At 39.9% G+C, this 13484-nt stretch overlaps 1 protein-coding gene and 1 pseudogene across 1 annotated transcript in view; both read left to right on the forward strand.

The window, feature by feature from the left end:
• The window catches only part of Larp1b (La ribonucleoprotein 1B), a 107441-nt gene that overhangs the window by 60076 nt on the left and 33881 nt on the right, over positions 1 to 13484 (forward strand).
• Positions 3101 to 3398, forward strand: LOC129690327 (U6 snRNA-associated Sm-like protein LSm6; annotated as a pseudogene).

Below are 13484 nucleotides of genomic sequence, written 5' to 3' on the forward strand. Positions count from 1 at the left end.
CTCAAAGGGCACCAGGCACAGAAGAGATGCATATGCACACGTACAGGCAAAACACTCAGATACATACAATTAAAAGCTTAAAAAAATGGTCAAATTAAGTTTCAAAGGAAAGTTGGATGTGGAATAAAATACAATTCCTGGCATAAACATGTTTTTTTTTTTATAACATTGTTGTTCTTTTTATTATTTGAATTTTATGATAAGGTCTCATGAGCCCAAGACTTGCCTTGAACTCATTGTGCTCATTGTGTTACATCTGACTCAGCCTCTCCCAAGCGCTGAAATTCATGCTGCTTTTTTTTTTCTTTTCTTTTCTTTTCTTTCTTTCTTTCTTTTTTTTTTTTAAAGCCATGGTCTGACTGTGTAGCCCTGGCTGGTCCGGAACTTACTCTGTAGAGCAGGCTGTCTTCTCAACTCAAAGATCCACTTACCTCTACCACCTGAGTTTTAGAAGTATGGGCATCACCATTCCTGGCTTATGCATATATTGTTAAGGGTATTTTTTAGGTCAATAAATTACAGCTTTAACTCTAGCATTCAGGAGACCGAGACAGGAAAATCATAAGGTTAAGGTAAGCCTATCTACACAACCAGAAACAATGGGCTGGAGAGATGGCTCAGTGGTTAAGAGCAATTCCTGCTCTTGTAGGCCTGAATTGGTTTCCAGGACCCACATGGCAGCTTACATCCAGGGGATCCAACACACTCACATGCACTTACTCACAAACGGACATTCGAGTACACATAATTAAAAATAAAAATGAGTACATACTGTGTGTATCTTTCTGCTTCTGGGATAGCTCACTCAGGATGATCATTTCTAGATCCTACCATTTGCCTGCAAATTTCATGATTTCCTCGTTTTTAATTGCTGAGTAGTATTCCATTGTGTAAATGTACCACAATTTCTGTATCCATTCCTCAATTGAGGGGCATCTGGGTTGTTTCCAGCTTCTGGCTATTACAAATAAAGCTGCTGCAAACATGGTTGAGAAAATGTCCTTGTTGTGTACTTGAGCATCTTTTGGATATACGCCTAGGAGTGGTATGGCTGGATCTCGAGATAGCACTATTCCTAATTGTCTGAGAAAGTACCAGATTGATTTCCAAAATGGTTGTACAAATGTACATACCCACCAGCAATGGAAGAGGGTTCCCCTTTCTCCACATCCTCTCCAACATGTGTTGTCACGTGAGTTATTCATCTTAGTCATTCTGATGGGTATAAAGTAGAATCTCAGGGTTGCATCTCCCTGATGAGTAAGGAAGTTGAATATTTCTTTAAGTGTTTTTCTGCCACTCAGTGTTCCTCTATTGAGAATTCCCTGTTTAGCTCTGTACCTCATTTTTCAATTGGGTTACTTGATTTGTTGCTGTTTAACTTCTTAAGTTCTTTATATATTCTGGATATTAGCCCTCTTTCAGATATAGGGTGGGTGAAGATCCTTTCCCAGTCTGTAGGCTGTTGTTTTGTTTAGATGACAGTGTCCTTTGCTTTACAGAAGCTTTTCAGTTTCATGAGGTCCCATTTATTCATTGTTGATCTTAGAGCTTGTGTTGTTGGTGTTCTGTTCAGGAAGTTGTCTCCTGTGCCAATGAATTCAAGGCTTTACCCCAACTTTTCTTCTAATAGGTTTAGTGTGTCCATTTTTATATTGAGGTCTTTGATCCATTTGGATTTTAGTTTTGTGCAGGGTGATAAGTATGGATCTATTTTCATTTTTCTACATGTAGACATCCAGTTAGACCAGCACCATTTGTCAAAGATGCTATCTTTTTTCCATTTTGTAGTTTTGGCATCTTTGTCAAAAATCAGGTGTCCATGGGTTTATTTATGGGTCTTATATTTGATTCCATTGATCCACCATTCTGTTTATATGCCAGTACTATGCAGTTTTTATTACTGTTGCTCTATAGTACAGCTTGACATTGGAGGGAGGAAGAAACAGGGAACAAGACAGGCACCTATCACAGAGGGCCTCTGAAAACTCTTAACAAGTAGGGTATCAAAACATATGCTGAGACTCATGCAGAGTGCAGGGAATCTTATGAAAGAAGTGGGAGATAGAAAGACCTGGAAGGAATAAGAGCTCCACAAGGAGAGCAGTAGAACCAAAAAATCTGGGCACAGGGGTCTTTTGTGAGACTGATATTCCAAACAAGGACCATGCATAGAGATAATTTAGAACACTTGCACAGAAGTAGTCCATTGCAGTTCAGTGTCCAAGAGGGTTCCCCAATAATAGGAACTTGGACCATCTCTGACATGAGTTCATGGGCTGGCTCTCTGATCACCTCCCTCTGAGTGGGGAGCAGCCTTACCAGTCCACAGAGGAAGACAAAGAAGCCAGTCCTGATGAGACCTGGTAGACTAGGGTCAGATGGAAGGGGAGGAGGACCTCCCCTATCATTGGCCTGGGGGAGGGGCATAGGAGAAGAAGAGGGAGGAAGAGTAGGATTGGGAGGGATATGTGGAGGGGGCTATAGCTAGGATACAAAGTGAATAAACTGTAATTAATAAAATAAAATTTTAAAAATAAGTTTTTAATAATAGTAGCCAGGTGTTGGTTGTCATGCATCTTCTCAGCACTCAGGAGGCAGAGGCAGGTTGATCTCTGTGAATCTGAGGACAGTGCGGCCTACCCAGGAAGTTCCAGGACATCCAGATTACACAGAGAAACCCTGTCTTGAAAAACCAACAATAGATTTGACACTTATATAAAGTCAAATTCTTACATATATGAATTTACTAAGTAATGACCTTTTTTTTTTTCTTTACAAAAACTTCAGGTGCTACAAATAACTTCAGATGTAGACAAATAATTTTATTAATGTGTTTTTAGTTGGAATGAATAATTTCAGTCATGCACAAGTACGTCTAAGGTAGAACAAATACATATAACTGAGGTAAGTATGCAGGATGAGGAGGGTATAACCAGTTTCTGAAATCCGCTGGAGCATGCATGCAGCTCAGCGAAGTAAGACCATAAAGATTCCAAATCATTCAGCCAACCAAATATTGCCATTAAAAATAAGGTAACCATATTGTATTCATTCCAATAAGACATGTTGATTGGGGGTTTTGGGTTTCGCCACACATGTCTGTGGAGGCCCAGCCTGTGAGGGCTCTGGAACAGGCTGTGAGGACTGTTAAAAATGAGCCTCTGGAAACAAACCCCTAGTGACTTCTCGAAGCAGCTCATCAGATGACCAGTTGTGGTGAAATTAAATTTTTCATGGATTATTGAGGGGTGTTGGCTTGCCTGGATGGCTACATGAATGTATCACAGGAACAGACAGAAAGGTGTATAAATGGAGAGCTGAAGAATGAGTATGGGGATGTGTTCATCTGAGGAAACAATGTGCTGTACATAAGAACACCCAAGAGAAAGATGTGAAGATACCAGCAAGCACTTCTCTTCAAAGTCTTAGTTGACCTGTTTTCATAGTGGTTGATGGGTTTTTGTTTTTGTTTTTATTGACATTGGAATACAATAAAGCTGTTACATTACGGATTGAATCTTAAACTTTTCACATTTATGTTTCAGTCTCTTCTGTCTATACAGAATGCTAAAATTAAAAATAGTTCATTTCTCCAGGATTATTTTACAAATAAGACATGTTGATTGTACATTAGAAAAAAGTAGTGAAATTCACATTAACAAGTTAAAGTTATCATCACGAGTCAATTAAGAAATTACATAAAAGGTCAGTATGTATACAGAAAGGAAAACAGTGATATAAAGATAAAATACTGTCTTTGCAATTGGGTTTCTACAAAGTCTCGTGGAAAGCAGACATTCTGAATGGTGAAAGCTGAAGTTACTCCCTTTTACATGTATAGTTACATCATTTATCTGTGTTAGTCCAGAAGAAGTGAAATGGGTAAAGATGGAGAAAGAAATTAGGAATTTGTAAATATAAAATCTAAAGAATTCTACAAGTGCATAGTGAGAGTTTCAAAGCAGTTATTAAGAGTAACTTATACAGTTCTTTTTATGGTAGTTTGAAAGTCATGAAGAACCTGTTTTCTATGGCTATAACCACTCATCAAAAAATCAAAAGGCTGAAACAAAGCAGGCTTATGTTCAGGTGAACTAGGCTGGTATTTTTATTCATTCTCACAGGCTCAAATCAAGGTGTTAGAATTTGTAGCTTGTATATGAGGGTTACTTCCATTCGTCATATCCTGTTTAAGAGTCTTTATTTTTTTATTCATGAATTTACTGTTAATTATATGTGGGTGTGCATGGGTGTTCATGCATGCACACATGCCTGTGTGTGGCAATCTTTGGACAACTTGCGGGAACTTGTTCTCTCCACCATCAGGATCCAAATGGTTACTCAAGTCATCAGGCTTGGTAGCAGGAGCTTTTACCCACAAAGTTGTCTTGCTAGTCTAAGTAATGATCTATATGCTAAAGCTGTCAACTAGAAAATGAGACAAATCTAAATTGCCTAAAGAAACCTTATGTGGTCCCATTTATTGATTGTTGATCTTAGAGCCTGTGCTGTTGGTGTTCTGTTCAGGAAGTTGTCTCCTGTGCCAATGAACTCTTCTCCACTTTTTCTTCTAACAGGTTTAATGTGTCTGGTTTTATGTTGACATCTTTGATTCACTTGGACTTTAGTGCAGGGTGATAAAAGAATCATCCTGAGTGAGGTATCCCAGAAGCAGAAAGACACACAGGGTATATACTAACTTACAAGTGGGTATTAGACATATAATATAGGACTAACATACTAAAATCTGTACACCTAAAGAAGCTAAGCAAGAATGAGGACCCTAGGTAAGATGCTCAATCCTCATTCAGAAAGGCAAACTGGATAGACATCGGAAGAGGGAGAAAACAGGGAACAAGACAGGAGCCTACCACAGAGGACCTCTGAAAGACTCTACCCAGCAGGGTATTGAAGCAGATGCTGGGACTCAGCCAAACTTTGGGCAGAGTGCAGGGAATCTTATGAAAGAAGGGGGAGATAAAAAACCTGGAGGGGACAGAGCTCCACAAGGAGAGCAACAGAACCAAAAAGTCTGGGCACAGGGATCTTTTCTGATATTCCAACCAAGGACCATTCATGGAGATAACCTAGACCCCCTGCACAAATGCAGCTCAGGATCCAAGTGGGTTTCCCCAGTAAGGGGAACAGGGCCTGTCACTGACATGAGCTCAGTGGCTGACTCTTTGATCACCCCCCCCCCTCTCGAGGGGGGAGCAGTTTTACCAGGCCATAGAGGAAGACAATACAGCCATTCCTAAGGAGACTTGATAGGTTAGGGTCAGATAGAAGGGGAGGAAAACCTCTCCTAACAGTGGACTGGGGCAGGGGCATGGGAGGAGAAAAGGGAGGGAGGGGATGAGAAAGGGGACTACAGCTGGGATACAAAGTGAATACATTGTAATAAATAAAAAAAATTAAATTAAAAAGAAAAAAAAGAAACCTCATGTTTCCCTGACCTCCATATGGTCCTTGTGATAGTACTTTGCTGGAGTGCTTTCCCATGTAGTCAGTGTGAAACAAGAACACAGCAACCTGCAACCTAACAATACAATACTCAGTGAATCAAATTAATATAGTCCCAAATCCATCCTGTGTGATTTTAGTGTTTCTGATGTTTCAAAAATTGTTAGCATATATCCATTAAAGAAGTTGATGGGTTTCAAATGATACTTTTGTTCAAGTATATCATATACTTTGATCATATTCTATCCCGTAATACATTCATCTGTCTCCTACTACTAGCCCTATTCGTATCCCCAACTGGGGCTTTTAAACTTTTATACTAGGGTGTGGTGTATGTGTACAATCCAGGGTCTATATATGAAAAAAAAAAAAAGTTTATCTCTTATCAATCCAGAATAAACTTCTTGTTTGGTTTTTTTTTTTTTTTTTTTTGTGTTTTTTGTTTTGTTGTTTGTTTGTTTGTTTGTTTGGGACAAGGTTTCATGGATGCCCTTTAATTCACTGTAGAGCTGGGGATAACCTTAAAGTTCTGATTTTCCCACCTTTACCTCTTTAGTGATGGATGAATGGCTTGTGTTACCATGCCTGTTTTATGCAGTGCTGGGGATTGAATGGGGTTCTGTGTATACTAGTAAGTACCTTGTCAACTATGTCCCTAGCCCATACTTATTGTCACATGGTTATTAGTAATCTCTTTAAATTTTAAGATTTGTGTTACTATGTTATATGTATGCGTACCATGTGCTTAACTCATGCCTGTAGAGGTCAGAAGAGGACAACAGATCCCCTAAGACAATTTGAATGAGAATAGTACCCACATCTGTCTAAATGCTTTATCCCCATTTGGTGGCTGTGTTTGGGAAGGATTAAGTGTGGGCTTTTTGGAGGAGGTATGACTGTAGGCAGGCTTTGAGGTTTCAAAAAACTCGTCCCATTCCCGGTATGCCTCCTGCTTATGGATCCAGATAGGAACTCTCAGCTGTTCCTACCTTTGTGCTATTTGCTCTGCCACCATGAACTCTAGCCTTCTGTAACCATTAGCCCAATTAAACACTTCTTTTATAAGTAGCCTTGGTCATGGTATTTTTGTCACAGCAGTAGAAGATAAGTAAAACACCTTGGGGCTAGGGATGGTTATGATACCATGTGAATGCTGAGAATCAACCCAGGTCCTCTGCAAGAACAACAAATGCTCCTAGCTTCTGAGCCAGCTCTTTAGCCTAGTTATTAGTAATCTTAATTACATATACAAGGTTCCATTATGGGGATCAGCGGACCTAGACTTCTTTGAGGAGTTTTTTGTCTACAAGAGTATTGTGTGTTATAATACTTCATGGCCAGATAGTATTTAAGACAGAAAATACCAGAGTTCATGTTTGATAGACAATTCACTGTAAATTAAATCAAATTGATTTAAAAATCAATTCCATTTTGTTTTGTTTTTGTGTTTGTTTATGAATCTGACATATAAAAACTTGACATGGACTAATTTGAATATGTGTAGGTGCCATACTTTGGGAGGTACCAATTCCTAGTCATATGGGTCCTGACTGAGTAAAGAAAGCTCTGGAAGTAACAAGCAGCATGGGTTTATTGTTTTTATTTCAGCTGTGGATGTGATGTGACCAGCTGTCTAAGCTCCTGCCTCTGACTTCCTTACAGTGATGGACTGTAACATGGGAACTATGCAGCAAATAAACCCCTAAGTTGTTTTTGATCGGTATATTTTATCACAGCAATCTGCTGCTTCTACTAGCTTTTGAAAAGTTTGGTTAATGTCTTGACATGCATCCATATCAAGTGGCTGTTGTTTCCAAGTTCTAGAGATGATTGTCAAAAACACATTTTGGAATATAATTAATAGGGAGAAGGAAAACTGGATGAATGGTTGGACTTTTCAGTGTATTGAAGAACAGAACAGAAATCAGTAGACACCATGAACACACATTCTGAGAAAAAATAGCTGTGATTATATACAGTTTCACTGAAGAAGCCAAGAGGAATGTGTTCTGAGCTCATGAGCTATTTAGGGGCATAAGATGTCTTACTTGAAGCTTTATAGATTTTATCTGTCTTTCTGTTGGCTTCTGCTAAGGTTGTGTTAGTCTTTCTATTGACTTCTGTATGCCTACCACCAGACTCTAGCTTGCACATAGTAGAGAAAATTGAAGCTAGAAAGTTTTTTTTTTAAGGAGTCATGGTTTCTTCTGTTTCTCTCCTATTCATGAAACCATGAATTTCAGAAAAAGGGAGTCCATTGATCTTAACACTCTCTCTCTACACTAACAATACACATTGTTTTATGCCTTCCAAAAAAGTTGCAATAATATAGCAAATTACCTGTACTGTTCACTGAGTTCAAATAGTTAATATCTTAGCAATTCTCTGTATTCTAGTGCAATACAAATATATACGTATATACCATATATGTACATTTTTTTCTGAATATTTGAGAGTTGGTGATAGACATTTTGTCTCTTAGTCATAAATTCATGTTTTGTAGGAAGTGCATTTTCCTACATAATGTTAATTATCAAGTCAGATACTTGACATTGATGGACTATGTTATTATGTAGTGTCATATTTTCAAAATTATCTTAGAATTTTTTTAAAATGCCACAACCAGGAATCATACATTTCAGAATTTCAGAGTTAGATAATTCAGTGTTTTCCATGTAGAAATTATAGAGTCTTTTTAATCTATCTATCCATCGATCTATCAGGAGCCTGAAGTCACCACCTCCTGTGTGGAGGGAGGAGGACACAACCCACCCACAAAACCCTTGACCCAAATTTTGTCCTGCCTAGAAGAAGTTTAGGGATAAAGATGGAGCAGAGATTGAGGGAATGGCAAATCAATGACTATCTCAACCTGAGACCCACCCCATGAGAGGGACCCAATCCCTATCAGCATTAATGATATTTTGCTATGCTTGCAGACAGGAACCTAGCATAACTGTCTTCTGAGAGGCTTCATCCAGCTGCTGAGGGAAGTCCACAGCCAAACAATAGCCAAGCTTGGGGAGTTTTGTGGAAGAGTAGGAGGAAGTATGGAGGGAGCTGGAGGGGTGGAGGATACAAGATGACCTACAGAGTAAACTAACCCAGGCCCATGAGGACACACAGATAAAGAACTGCCTACCAAAGAGCATGCATGGCTGCTCCTAGACCTGCTACACATATGTAGTAGATGTGCAGCTTGGTCATCATGAGTGTCCCCTAACAGTGGGAGTAGAGGCTGTCTCTGACTCAGTTGCCTGCCTTTAGGTAACTTCCCTATAGCTGAGCTCCCTTGTCTGGCCTCAGTGGGAGAGGATGCCCTTAATCCTTCTGCAACTTGAGATGCCAGGGTGGGTTGGTATCCTTTGGGGGCCTCCCCTTCCCTGAGAAGAAACAGAGGAGAATGGAGGGAGGGAATATGAAGGTGGGACTGGGAGGAGGGAGGACACTCAGATCAGGCTATAAAGTGATTAAATAAATGAAAAATTATGCAGCTTGCTTATTTATTGTCTTTCATGACATCAAAGGCTTTGAGGTGCCCAATATAGTTGTTTTAAATATTCATGGTCGTTTCTTCACATAAATAGCTTTAGGTTAAACGGTTTGGGATTCTCTTCAGGGATGGTGATGTGGTGAGAGTTGACCATGTGGACACTGTCTACAGATTGCCTCATTGTGAAGCTATGTTTCTCACCTTGTAATTAATATCTTCAGAGTGATGCTTTGAAATCTGATCAATTTCTTACCTTTATTGATACTGTTTTCCTTGTAAGCATTCTTCTGTACAGAACTTTCTACTTCATTTTTAAAATGGAGTAGGCTATTCTCTTGTTAGAATGGACTCTGGAATGAATTCCCATTCTATTCATTTTGATGTTCAAAATATCTCAATTCTTTTCAAACTAGAGCCCTTTTAAGATGGCTTTTGTAAACAGCTGGAACACCCCCATCTGTTTATTACCTTTATACTTTATGGTGCAGTAAGAGGGTGTGCTTCCTTGTTTTTTATTCTTGTCTATGTGTACGTTCTTCAGATCTTTGCTTGTCATAAAGCTATTTAATTTTAAATGTTAACATTTCAACCATTTCAATTTAATGTATTTATTTGTGTGTATTTGTGCACACGTTTATCTCACAGTACACACGTGGAAGTCAAAGAAACTTGTGGGAGTCTTTCTTTGCATCATGTGGGTTTTGGGTATATAGAACTCAGGTTATCAGACTTGGTAGCAAGCACCCATCCCCCATGCACCATCTCATCTACCTTCCGCCATTTAAAAAGGAATCATTTCTGCTTACTTTCTGTCTTAGGCTTTTGTTGCTGTCAAGAGATATCATAGGCACAGCAACTCTTATAAAGGAAAACATTTAACTGAGGCTGGCTTACAGTTTCAGAGGTTTGATCATGGTGAGAAACATGGCAGGGTGTAGGCAGACATGGTGCTGCAAATAGAGCTGAGAGTTCTACATCTTGATTCCAAGGCAGCAAAAAGAGACTGTGCCACACTGGGTGTGGCTAACAATTTGTGGGTGCTCAAGCACATGCATGTGCATGTACTACAGCACCTATGTGGAGATTCGAGGACTATTTTCAGGGTCTTCCTCTCCTGCTGTCTTGCAGGATAAGGGGACTGAACTTAGGTTGTCAGGCCTGCACACAAGCATCTCTACCCACTGAGCCATCTTGCTAACCACTGCTTGATTTTAAATGTGGCCTTCCCAAATTCTTGCCTTGCTTCTCATATTACTTTACTAACTTGGCTTATACAAATAACTCCCTAGTGTCTCTGTGGGACTCTACAAGTCCATAACCAGTAGCCTATTAAGTGTGTGGCTTAATCGTTTCAGTTACATTGTGTTTACCATGAAGAGGGAAACCTACCCGGACCCTGTTTCTTGTGCTTCTTGTTGTTTGGGCCTTAAGAAGCCCCTATAGCTTCCGGCATGCAGCTTTAGGTGCTGGTCCTCCTTCTCCATTCCCCTGACATGCATCTTCTCATAGCATTTATCTCATAGGTTCTTTAAACTCATTCATTCTCTTGCTCTCTTGTGTTCTAGTTCCCTTTTCAGCCTAGAGGATAAGGAATTTTCCTGCTAAGTCTCAGATATAGTGCTTTTTTTTCAGGCAAGGCTTTGTACAAGGCCCCCCCCCCCCATTTTTTTTCCCCTACTGTGTATTTGATGGGCTTTCCTCTGTGCTTGTCTTCTTTTCTGGTTTGCTTTCTCCACACGGCAGCAATAATGGCCACAGACAGTTTCAAGCTCATGTTTTTAGGCTTCTCAATCTTCTGCACATGCTGTTTTCCCACATAGCTTCTTACTTGCTGAGCTCCTTTTCATCCTTTAGCTGACAGACCCAGATCAAACCATAGTCCAAAAAATACTTGATAGCTTATGATTTTTTCTTCTTTTTTGGGGGGTGGTGGTGGTGGTGGCTGGAGGTGGAGGCTGGGCATCAAAATTAGTACTCTCTACCATTGAGCTAAACCCCAGGGTTATCTCTCTTTTCTCTCTTTTGTCCCTCCTTTTCTTTTCCTTTCCCTTCCCTCCATTTCTCTCCCTCCCTTCTGCTTATTCCTCCTTCTGACACAATCTCATTATGTAGCCCAGGCTGGTGTTGAAACAGTATCCTCTTATTTGAACTTGCTGCTCGAGAGGATAACAGATGCGCACTTCAGATGCGCACCTTTTTGATAGACCACAATACAAATATACAAAGAAGAGCAAATACAAAAATGGGCTTAAATGTACGTTCTGTCCTCTTCTGCTGAGCACAGTTAGAAAAATGGAGTTTTAAGAAGTTGATTAGAAGAAATCAAAGAGCTAACAAGACAGTCATGACAAAATCTAGAAGAAAAAGGGAAATTTGGAGAAATACAGCAGGAATTTGGGCCTTCATTTCTGGCAGTACCAGAAGTGACTAAAAGCTGAGAGTATATTTTTAAAGACTAGAGAGACCTACGGTAGTAAACCTTGTAGGCTTTGGGAACCATAGAAGCTGTTTCCTACAAGTCAGAATGAGGAAAAGACTGTTTCCAGAGGGTCAGCTCCTGGGGTCTGATCAACCTGATGGTGCCTTCAACCCCCTTCCTGAAGCAAATACCACGGAGTTTTCAATAAAAAAAGTGGAGCCAAGGAGGCAGTGGATGATGTTGCCCACAAAGCTGAAAGAGGTGTACTTGTCCCTATGAGTAAAGGTTGAGCATCTACCTAGATGGGCTCAGCTTTATTAACTGTTGTTTGCAGCAGGTGGAGGCTGGTTTTATTCATTAGCTCACCTGCTATGCGTTCTTCAGAACTATAGCCGACAGTTTGATGGTTCCTCTCCCCCCCACCCCCACCCCAAGTTTGGGACTTTCTCATGCAACACTGCATTGTCAGTTCGTTCTGTTTTCCTGAAAATTGTGTGTGTTACTTGTTTTGCTTTTTTTGAGACAGGGTTTCTTGTAGCCCTGGCTGTCCTGGAACTATTCTGTAGACTAGGCTGGCCTTGAGCTAACAGAGATCCACTTGCCTCTGCCTCCCGAGTGATTTCTTTTTTTCAATAGAACTAAATAGTTTGTGCCAGCTTTCATAATGTGCTTATCTATTGACACGTCTAGGCTGTTTCCATTTCTTGCTGTACATGGAAGTAGACATGGACATGTAGGTGTCTCCGTGGCAGAGTGCATAGTTCTCAGGTATATGCCCAGGAATGTGAGAGCTGAGGAGCTTTCTTGTTTTTGTTTGTTTTTTGAGACAGTTTCTTTGTCCTAGATGCACTTTGTAAACCAGGTTGGTCTAGAACTCAGAGATCCATCTGCATCTGCCTCCCAGGTGCTGGGATTAAAGGTGTGCAGTGTTACTGCCTTTTAATGTTTTGAAGAACCTCCAATCTGGTTTCCATAACATCTATTAGTTTGCAATGAATAAAGAGTTCTTTCCCCACATCCTCTTGTTGGTTTTCTTGATGACAGCTGCTCTAGTACCTCAAAGTTAGTTCTAATATGCATTTGCCCAGTGATGAGAGATGCGGAATACCTACTAAATAGTTACTAGCCATTTGTGTTTATTTTTAAAAAATGTTGTGTGTGCTGGTGTTTTGCCTGCATATATGTATGAAGGTGTCATATCCCCTGGAACTGGAGTTACAAACAGTTGTGATCTGCCCTGTGGGTGCTGGGGGGTTGAACTTTGGAAGAGGCAGCCAAGTCTCTTAACTGTTGAGCTATCTCTTCAGCCCCTGCATTTCTTCTTGTGAAAACTTCCTATTGAATTTGTTAGCCTAGTTTGTTGGCTGTCAGTTTTATTTCCTTGGTACTTAATTTCTGAAGTTCTGAAATTCTAGATACCAGTCCTGTCTGAAATATAGCTTTCCTAGGTCTTTTCCAATTGTATGGGCAGTCTGTGTTCCCAGCTGATTTTTCTCTGTACATCCAAAAAATAAAAAATAAAAATACCGTCAACAGAGAGGAGCAGATTTTCAGGACAGAAAGAATTGCTGGAGAGATGGCTAAGTGGATAAAGCACTTGCCACACAAACCTAACAACTTGATTTAATCCCCAGGACCCACACAAAGGTGGAAGAAGAAAACCAACCCCACAGAGTTTTCCTCTGACCTTTATTTGTCATGGCACATACCCAAACACATCACACACATAATAATAAAGAATTTTTTAATATATAAAGATGGGCTTTTTATAATCATCGATTTAACTGTCCAAAACTTTCATCCTCTAAATATACATACATCTACTAATACATAAAATTTCAAATACATACATATATATGTATACAAAGTACATAGTATAAAAACTGACAAACACATTTGATTTTTTAAAGAGAAAGCAAAGGTATTTACACACAACTGGAGCTTTCAGAAAGTAAGGTGTCTAGAGCTAAAGGCAGGAAGAATGGAAGTTTCATACCAACTGTGGCTTCAAACTGAGCTTGAAGTTAGTCTGGCAGTAAACCAAATACACAGTCGTGTCCCAACTCCTGTCAAGGTGTTAGGTGTGGTGGCTTATGCCATTGATCC

The sequence above is a fragment of the Psammomys obesus genome, unplaced genomic scaffold (genome assembly GCF_907164565.1).
Source record: "Psammomys obesus unplaced genomic scaffold, mPsaObe1.curated_primary_1811, whole genome shotgun sequence".
Lineage (NCBI taxonomy): Eukaryota > Metazoa > Chordata > Mammalia > Rodentia > Muridae > Psammomys > Psammomys obesus.